Consider the following 10713-nt stretch of genomic DNA (forward strand, 5'->3'; position numbering starts at 1 on the left):
CTCTTCTCTCTTCTCAAGGGCATTTCAGCTTGCTATCCCACCTACATATCAGCCACATTTGGCTCATCATTTCCACCAATAGATGATCCATCATCTACCCTTGATTGCATACTTGTGGGAGTACTTGCTGGTACCATTTCTTGCACACTTGGTGCATGGACAACTTGCTATCTATCAACATATGCAGGTGGATTCACGTCCTGGAAAGTGATTCTCCTCATTTCCACATCCCTCATGGGTGCCTTATGCATCTTCTTCTCATTGAAGGCTACATCATGGCTGCGTATGATCTTCTTTGCTTCTGGATCCCAGAGACAATAGCCCATCTCTCCACTTCCACCATAACCCAGAAAGATGCATTTCCTAGACTTAGGATCTAGCTTCTTTCAAAGCTCTTTTGGCACATGTGCATATGCCTCACACCCAAATATATGCAAATGAGAGTAAGAGGGCTTCTTGCCACTCCATGCCTCTTTAGGAATATCACCATCCAAACTCTTACTAGGTGATCTAATGATCAAGTGCACTATAGTCTCCATTGCCTCAGCCCAAAAACCACAAGAAAGACTTGCATTGGAAAGCATGCATTGCAACCTTTCTTGAATGGTACGGTTCATCTTTTCTGCAACTGGATTTTGCTCTGGAGTATGAGGGGATGTGAGCTCCCTCCCTCTTAATCCCACATGTATCACATAAATGCTGAAAGTCATGAGAGAGATACTCTCCACCATTGTCAGTCCGTAGGCAGTTAAGCGTTCTACCTGACTAATTCTCAACCAAGGCTAGCCATTTTTGAAATACCTGGAACACATCACTCTTCCAAGCTATAGCATAAGCCCACACTTTCCTAGTTGCATCATCAATCAATGTCACATAGTATTCAGCCCCGCCTAATGACCGTGTAGGCATGGGACCACATTCGTCTGAATGCACTAAATCAAGCTTTTCAAACTCTTTCTTTCCCCTTCTTTTATGGGCTATTTTAGTCTTCTTCCCATAGAGACAATGCTCACAAAATTCAAAATCAGAGAAACTTAAATGCGGTACATAACCCAAATGGCATAAGAGTTTCATCCCATTTTGGCTCATATGGCCGAGCCGGCAATGCCATAAAGAAGTGCTTGGCTGCTCGGTTATTTCAACAACATGATCAAACACCCCTGATACATATAAGGGATACAAAGTCCCACACTTGGCACCCTTGGCCAAAAGCATAGAGCCCTTCTAAATTTTCCAACTCCCAGAACCAAAGATGGTCTGAAAACCAGCATCATCTAGCTAACCCGTTGAAATGAGACTCTTGGTTAGCTTAGGCACATGTCTCACATTTTTCAAAATAAATGGAGACCCATTTGCAAAAGAAAACTTTATGTCACCTACTCCCACTATGTCACATGCATAGTCATTTCCAAGATGCACACAACCTGTCTTTCCATTGTCATAAGTGGAGAATCATTCCCTATGGGGAGTAACATGGAATGTAGCACCAGAATCCAAAATCCAATCCTGGGAATATGCATCATCTAAAGTGGTAAGCAACTTTGCAGATAAACTAGACATGAAGAGAATGTCATTGTCACAATCATGTGTGATTGCATTGATCGCCTCGATCTTCACTTTTCCTTTGTCCTCCCTTGGACTCTCTTCCTGATCATGTGGCCCTTCTTGCCACAATAGTGACACTCAATGTTCCATGCCTTGGACTTGCTACGGGACTTTCCTCTTTCTTAAAACTTCCCCCTGGGCTGTGATCTACCCCTTTGCACATTTAAGGCTATATCCTACTTGTTGCCTTACATTGACTTCCGTCTAATCTCCTTAGCCAACAAGCTACCAACCACATCATCAAAGTTAAATACTCCACCAGGTGCAGAGTTATTGATAGCAGTACAGAAAGTATCCCATGAGGATGGTAATGAGCATAAGAGAAATATTGCCCTCATTTTCGCATCGAAATTCAGATTTTGAGCTTGAAGCTGATTGAAAATGATATTAAATTCATTCAAGTGCAAAGCTATGGATACTCCCTCCTTCATGTGCAACTCAAACAATCTCTTCATGAGATAGACTTTGTTTGAGGCAGTCCCTTTCTCATATGTAGCACACAGCTTTTTCCATAAAGCTTCCGTAGTCTTTTTAGTGACTACTGTGAAATGAAATGTCTCCCCAAGATGAAGTCTAATGGTAGACTTTGCCAATGCATCCAACTCATCTGTGGACATAGCTGCAGGCTTAGCTACAATCCCTTGCAAGGTTTTATCTGCTTCTTTTGAATAAGCACATCCTTATCTGTTCTTTCCACAAAGAAAAGTTTGTCTCATCAAACTTTTTAATGCTAAAAAACTCCTTTTCAGACATGGAAGAGGATGCCATGATGCAAATAAAGAAAAATCCCAAATGCTAGTGCCTACAAGAGAGAATCACACCAAATACTAGGTGCACCCAAATGCTATGCCACAATAGAGTGAAATATCACCAAAACTTAAAGCTTAAAGCATCAAAAGATTCAGCTGACTCATGTGCATGTACTATGCATCCATATGAGCAAATCTGGCCCAAAAGAAAATGCCAACTACAATGGCAATCCAAAATGCCAATAAGTGCCAAATGGCTCAAGCATAAACACCGTCCATGGGCATATGCATCAACAATATCTCATCCAAGAGAGCATAACACTATCAGTGCATCAAGTGCAATGTATCAAAGCTGTCCCTCAGCATAAAATAGTACCCATGTGCAGAGCATCCATAAAAAATAGCGTCCCACAAGGTAATCTGGGCCTATTAGCGCATCTAATAAGGATCACAATGCCTCCAAATGGCCTATAAATCATCCACTAAAACCCAATGCACACCACGAATGAGCGCACATGGCTCAAATTGCAACCAGAGTGATCTACATAACGTATGCTCAAGAAATCATGGTCCCATGGTAATGACCGCTACTGAAAATAAAACTTGAGATGCCTCAAAACATGGGCGCCGTTGCATAATCGGACTCAGCAAGAAAACAATTTGCAAATATCTCTCTTCTGCTGGAACTCCAAAATCCCAACTGGAGAAATGGGAGTCAACACTTGTCCACTGCCATGTGGCATAAATCTAACGTTTCAAAACCTTAGAATGAAAAGTGCATAATAGAGAGATAAAATCAAATACACAGAGATCTATAACTCTGAAAATACTCCACCGAATCATGCAAGAACTGACAAGTAGAGGTTTTAAGCGTCCGACATGCAATGGGACAGACGGTTTTGGAAACCGTGGTCCTAATCACTGGGTCCAACACACGGACTGAAAAATATTTTTGGAAACTGAACTGTTTGTAAACTCCACCCGAGTGCGAATGATGAGCAACATAGAAGTTTTAGGACCTACTGAGTCCATCGGAACTAATAGATCTGCAAATGGTTACTCCAAACTTGAGTTCCAACACCTGGGCAGAAAAACGTTGAAACAGACACAGTGAGTCAGAAATCCAACGAAATGATCCCAAATTCCAGTATGAAGGTGTTTCCAAGCTTCTGAAGTGAAATGGACACCAAAAGCAGGAAATGGTTGCCTCTACAAGTCAATATGAAGTCTTTGTCATTGAACGGAATAGGGAAAAGCTTAAAAAATGACTTTTTCTTTGAAAATACGTAACAGGCTCTCAAAACCACTTCGCAAAACCAAAGTGACTTTTCCAAAGGTTCCTTCAAGGTCTCTGCGCATTAGGATGCAAGTAAAATCACCCATAAAGCTTCCCACAGAGCTTCTCCTTCCTCCCATAGAGCTGCTGAGCTTCCAGGCATTCACGCATGCTCAACTAGATCACCCGGGCTCTGATACCAGTTGAGAGTGCTCTCAATGGAAGTAGAACAAAAGAGAGAGAGAGAGAGAGACAGAGAGCCACACAAGTTTTTGGTGGGTGCAGAACACCCTAATCTTCTTTTTCATTCATTTATATATGTGTTTGAGTATTGTACGTAACCGGGGTAAAGGCACAGTGACCTTTAACCCCCACAACTCGTTTGTTCAAAGGGCATGTGCCGATTCTTTTTAGTGGCTGGAACACTATATTTTGACTTGAAATAAGAAATTTATGTTGTTTCTTTTCACTGCCTACTGTGAATGAATTGGTAGAAGTAGTCTTTGGATAGGAAAATGAATAGCCATATCCAGAGATGACTTAATATTAGGGCATGAGGACAGAGAAGATTCAAGTTCTTGTAGTTTGAACTAATAGTAGCATCATGTGATTTCAAGAATAAAAGTTGTAGGAAAATTGCAACAGGGATGTTGCTATCCTAAGTGAAAGACCACCACTATTTCATTTGGAAGAAAGCAATAGGACTAAATCAAGAATCGAGAGCTGTAGATGAAACAAGGACAACTAAATGCACTATATGCATGTTATTACTTGGACAACAATCAGCCATTTCTCTTGTCAACTTAGTAGACACAATCAAGCATACAAGCGTTGTGATGACGAGACGAACAAGGCATCTCTAGATACATCTTTTATCCTTCTTCTTTCTTTTTACTTAATTGCTTCTCTTAAGTTACATATGATGAGGTCGCTATGAAAGAGATGCTCTATGAGGAATCTCTTTTGAATCACAAAGTTATCAAACTGAAGATTGAATGGGAAGCAAAAGAAAGTTGATTGGGACTCAACCAAGCAAGTAAAGATTTGGAAGGACAAAAAAGATATGGATCTATTCCCATATTTTTGTCTTCCCATATTTTCATTTTTCTTACTCTCGTACTCATATAGAGATAAGAAAGTATGGTATGGTGACGGAAGTGAATAATTGAATCTAAAGAAGAGTGATAGATTCATATTAAAATAATTTGAAAAGAAGAATAAAATATGATAGCCTATATAGGATCTAGGATAATCTAGGTAAGCTAAGAGTTTTTAATGATTAAATAAGCATGATTATGTGCAACTGATAAGGACAATAATACATATATCATGTGGTATGCATGAAATAAGAAATACAATTACTTAGAGGGCTTGTATCCTCATAGCTTGCTTGAGTATGCCTATCCTAGCTTACTTGTACATAAGAAAGTTATGATTGTGTGATACATATGGTATGCTTCGATAAAGTGTTCTGCTAAAGTGAACTAAATTGGAGAAAATTAAAGAGAAGAAAAATCATATGACATTTTTGCTAAGCAAGAGGAAAGGCATGCTTATTTGATGTGAAAAGCTTTTTGCTTTGGTAATTTCTTTATGAAATTGCTTTCATAGATAATGAAAAATAGTTGGTATGTTAGATAATATCTTCTATGTATTTTCTAGTAGCTAAAGAAAATACATATTGGAACATTATTAGCTACCAAGTTAAATTAAAAACTTTGACGTGTGATTAGACAATGAAGTACACATACCCTTTTGTTGATCACAAAATAGTATATGTCACTTATTGCTACTCACATCAAAAGAAAAACGGGTTATGGTTTGTATTTGTTATTACTTCTCAATATCATAATGTTATGGGATGGTATAGATATTGAGGAATATTGGGAAAGTCAAATATTCAACTGAGGTTAGTTGCAATCCAAGCAAGAGGGATGTTAGGGAATTGTATTCTAGATATTTCTTGCTATGGAAATTATTTATTTTAGTCCAGTGTGACTATCACAAAGTATTCCATAGGGGCGACCGGATGCAAGAAATTACAATGGGACTTTTGTCAAGTTTTCCCTCCAGATGGAGTCTATGTCAAAGAGGCAAAAAATGAACCATATTCCATGGATGTCTTTGATGAACTCATTTCATTTCAAGAGTTGTAATCCCATTAACTTTGAGGAGAATGAGGAAGCTGACCTTTTCTTGAGAATCTTGAGGTAGTGACATCACATTACAAAAATTTTGGACTTAAAAAGGGGCCCTTTGGAGAATTACTAAAATATTAGAGGCTTGGATAAGGGAATATGGTATCCATGAAGGAGATTATGCCATGTGTACTTCTCTGTAACAAAGGCTCCGCAAATCTAGGGAAAATTTTAGATTTTTTTCAAAATACCCCAAAAAACGTCATTGGAGGTTCACAATAAAAAATTATCTTTGACAAGCCTGCCCTGACCATGTCAGATCTCCTTGTTTTCCTCCTAGGGCAAACTATCCCCTAGCTAAAACTATGCTCATGTTTTTAATTTGGTTCAACCATTTGGCCCAAACTTTGACTTCCTAACCAGCTCTCCCCCTATTCTCTCTCTTCCAAAATGTTTCAAACATTCATTCCTGCCACTTTCTAGCAGCTGGTTTCAAAATGTCTTATTTTCACTCTTGCTTAGTCATTCTCTCTCCTCTTTTCTCACGTTTTCTTCCACATTCGAAAATCTCTCAAAGAAACTTCTATCAAAGCTCTGTTCATCACTCTTCTCTTCCATTCATTCTCTACTCATTTCACTCTCTCTTAGAAATCAATGTTGCGACCTAAATTTGCTTGGAAGGAGTAAGAAAAATAGGTGTTCTCTCATTTTCGGTTCTTTCCTCACCTTTTTGGAGTATAGACAGTCACCTCCTGAAGTTGCAACCTAAATCTACTTGGAAGGAGTGAGAAAAGCGGGTGTTCTATCATTTTCGGCTCTTTCTCTACCTTTTTGCAGTATATAGAGTCACTCCAGAAGAAGAAACACATACTGATTTTGTCTTGAAAGTTTTGTTTGTATTAAGTAGATACGTTTTGTATCACACTTTGTCTATATGTTTGTTACAAGAGATAGGGAAGAGGGAGAGATTGAGGTAGATGATAGATAAAACTACAAGACGATTTTCAACATTTTTTTCTTCATGGGATTTAAAGGGGAAAGCACCAGTAGTGGAGATGCCTAAAGAACAAATTTAGCCATCCATTACCAAGCAAGGGGAATCCTTAAAATCTAAGGCAAATGCATCAAAACCAAGTGATTCATTAGAATCTAGTGCAGAGATAGCCCAAACATGGGAAATAATCAAGAATGTGCAAGTCATTCTAACATTTACTAAGTTAATGCAAATAGCTCCATATTGTCGGGATTTCTTTGCCAAACAGATTAAAGAAATCATTTGAGAAACTGAAAGAGGTAGATTCTTTAGCCACTATACCTATCGTCAAACTCGAATAGTCGATGAGGAACTATCGATGATCACCATTAAATTTAAGAAACATACTATACAGGGGTCAACTTTATTTCTAAAGAATTTTCAAAGAGGTTGAGGTTCAAGTCTTTCAAACCATCACCTTTCCAAGTAGCCATTGCTCAACTTAAACCACAGACAACTCTGTAGTCCATTTAAACTTGGTATCTTTCTTTGTCAACTCATATAAAGGAGTTGCAATCATGACAAAATCTTTGATAAAGCATCTACTAAAGAGGGTGATAAACCCCACAAAAGAATTCGATTGAGTTAGAAATTTTTAGGCTTGGGCATTTGCTCTATGGCTCGAATCTTACCTGGCTTGGTTCGTATACCATCTTGAGAAATGACATGTCCAAGCAATATGCCCACTCGGACACACAATACACTTTTAGCTAGGTTGATTGAAATACCTCTCTATCTGCATCATAGAAATACCTTTTCTAGATAATCGAGATAATCTTTGTCTGAAGAATAAACACATAAATCATCTAAGTAAATGAACTCAGTGAGATAATCAGGGAACATTTCTTTCATAAACTTCTAAAAGGTTGATGCGGCATTTCTTAACATAGAGGGCATCACTCAGGTTGCATAAGCACCCCATTCAGTGATAAAGGCAATTTTAGACTTGTCCTTTGGAGTTATAGTAATTTGATTATGACCACTATAACCATCCATAAATGAGTACATCTCATGTCTTGCAACTTGATCCAAGATTCCATCAGTGAAAGATAATGGAAATAGATCAGGGACTATTTGAGCATTTAACTTCTGATAATCTATGAAAACTCAAGAGTTTACCATTCTTTTTAGGCACAGCCACAATATGAAATAACCAATCACTGTAATCAATAGCATAGATAAAACCAAGATGCAAAAGTTGATCCCCAACTTGGCTTTTACCTGTTTAGCATAGTTCGGATTCATTCTATACCTCTATCTAGCAATCAAGTTATCTTATGTTGATACAACTCAAGAGGAACTCCTCGTAGATCAGTGTAATACTTGGAAAAAGCATCCTTGTACCTAACAAATATATCTTGTGTAACCCTCAATTGCTTGAAAGAAAGATTAGCACTTACCGCTACCATTGCAAGGTTGCTTCTGGTCCAAGATTGAGTTTTTGTGTTGGCTCTAGTACTAACTGCTCCGTTACTAAGTCTCATGATAGTCACTGGTGTTTCGACTAACTCTCATTCCCCTTCAATGTCTTTAGTGAGGTTACACTCAAAAAGATATATTTTTGTTTAGCAATCTGCTCGGCCTTTAATTTTTGTTTGATATCTATAGCCACTTGGAAAATATCAATTTCACCCATAGGGACTCCCCATCCAATCCACTAGCTCACTCAAGTACACCACCCTAAAGATGGTGTCATCCTTCACAACACCCCCATGTCTTCAATCCTTGAGTCTTAGCATTCAAGCAATCGGCTAGTTCCCACAAGTCCATGAGGACATGGCTCACGGATAATTGAGGCAAAATGTTATACCTTGGGTTACGCCAAGATGGAAAAGGTTAAGGCTAAGTGTGGTTATCGATTGCAGACTCGCTCAGAAGTGGTGGAAGAACATTCTAGACTAAGCACCGTTTACAATTGGAGTTGCAAGTGATTTTGGCGATTCAACCAGTAGTAAGTAGCAGTGTGGTCCACCAAGCACGATGTCTTTTGGAAGGCAATTTTTTGTTGGTATAAAGCTTTTGTAATAGGGAGAAGGGCAAAGAACAAGAGAGCAGTGTGCCGAGTTTTGTCCCTCTCACCTAGGCTTGCTAGGTTAGGAAGCTTACACTAAGTGTTCATTGCAAGCCGAGGTTGCTTGCTTGTAAAGCATATAAATACAAGCTGATTTCCTTTGTACATAGTCTATTCATTTATAGTATTGTGCACTCGTGATTCTTTTCCTTGTGTCTGAACTCAAATTATCCCATCACCATATGGTTCTCCTTTCAATAACTAACCCCAAACTCTAAGTGTGTAATGTTGTAATCTATTCTATCACCTAAGCACAACATTGTACAAAGGATTACAAGAGCAAGCGCCTTTACCAAGCAGTACACAGGGTTGGATTAGCACCGAGCACCTTAAGTTAATCACGGGTGAATGAGCCAAAGCATCAACAAGATGCTCAAAGGATGTATCACACATCATTAGATATGGATGACATTTGCTGGGATATGGGAGCAGTGATATGGGAGCAGTTCATAATCTAATCATATACAATAGTCTTCTTAGATGGTCATTCTTAGGAGGGATCACTTTCTTTCCATGCAGAGGGAGATCGAGTACAATAGATTACCTTTTGGGATCTCTATCTTTTGTGTCACATGTACATGATCTCACTATCCCTCCCCTCCCTTCCCCCATTATTGATCACTCTTATCTGACTTTGAGTGTCTTAGCATCCTTGTCGGACATAGGATAGGGTCCACCAACCTTGACTCGAGTCCAAGTGCACTTTGATCTTGCCCTTAATACAGTACACATGATTCAACTATCGCACGAACTACCACACTCCCTTAGTAACTATGCATACCCTCATACACTTTAGTATCAGTGGTTCAGGATGCTGCAGCTAGATCCTTCCCCACCATGACTTGATCTACATCATGCTTCCCACCTAGAAAATGCCCCAAAACCCATGGTTTGATGATGAGTTTTGAGATATGAGATCCCACCTCATATAGGAGTAGGGCTTGGGGCACCTTATAAGGACTGAGGTGTAGTAAATAATATTTAAATATACATGTATAATCATGAGGCAATGAAGTCGGCCAAATTCAAAACTTATTCTCATTCATTAACATTACAACCTCATATGATAGATACAATCATTTAGAATCTCATTTTCTATATCGTTTTCCATTTAAAGATTTACTTGTGCATTCTCACAAATCGTTCGTGGTATTCCTTACACTTCTCAGTGAGAACTTTTACTTTGCTCCAACTCCAAACAATTGAATCCATATCTACCGAGGTCAAATTTCTTATTGCAATATAAATTATTTTTTATTTTTTTGTAGTCTTAATTTAATTACATATGAATAATAATTCTTTGTTGGGTTTGAAGATGAATTGAAGATCGAATATGAAACATATCAAGTGTTCATGATCTAATGCCAAAATATAGTGGTGAAAAAAGAAAACCAAACATCCTAAAAGAGTATTTCAAGCTTCATAAATCTTAATGGATCATAAGAAACTTGTAACAAGGGTTATTGTACATCCAAATGACCATGTTGACCTTTTGTAATTCTATGTTATCTTGCAGATCTATGAACATAAAAAGCAAGGAAAGTAGTTTTTGGCCTTTGCTACATGGCAAATTTTAACCATAACTTAATTAATTCCCTTCCTTTGGTGCTCTTACTACAAGAGAGTGAGGTCATCATCCAAGTATCTCCTAGTCCCTTTCAAAGTTGACCTCATGCTCATGGGGGTGACCTACCCATTGCAGTTCAGAGTTTCATCACTAATGGTTTTGTTGGTGTCTCCGCTTTGCCCACTCTACATGTTGCATCATATGTAAGATTGACACCCATTGTAGTGAATAAAACTTTGACATGATCCCCTCCAATGGGTCTCCTTCGTACTAT

The sequence above is a fragment of the Dipteris shenzhenensis genome, chromosome 3 (genome assembly GCF_047967505.1).
Source record: "Dipteris shenzhenensis isolate YYH24624 ecotype China chromosome 3, Dip_SZ_1.0, whole genome shotgun sequence".
NCBI lineage: Eukaryota > Viridiplantae > Streptophyta > Polypodiopsida > Gleicheniales > Dipteridaceae > Dipteris > Dipteris shenzhenensis.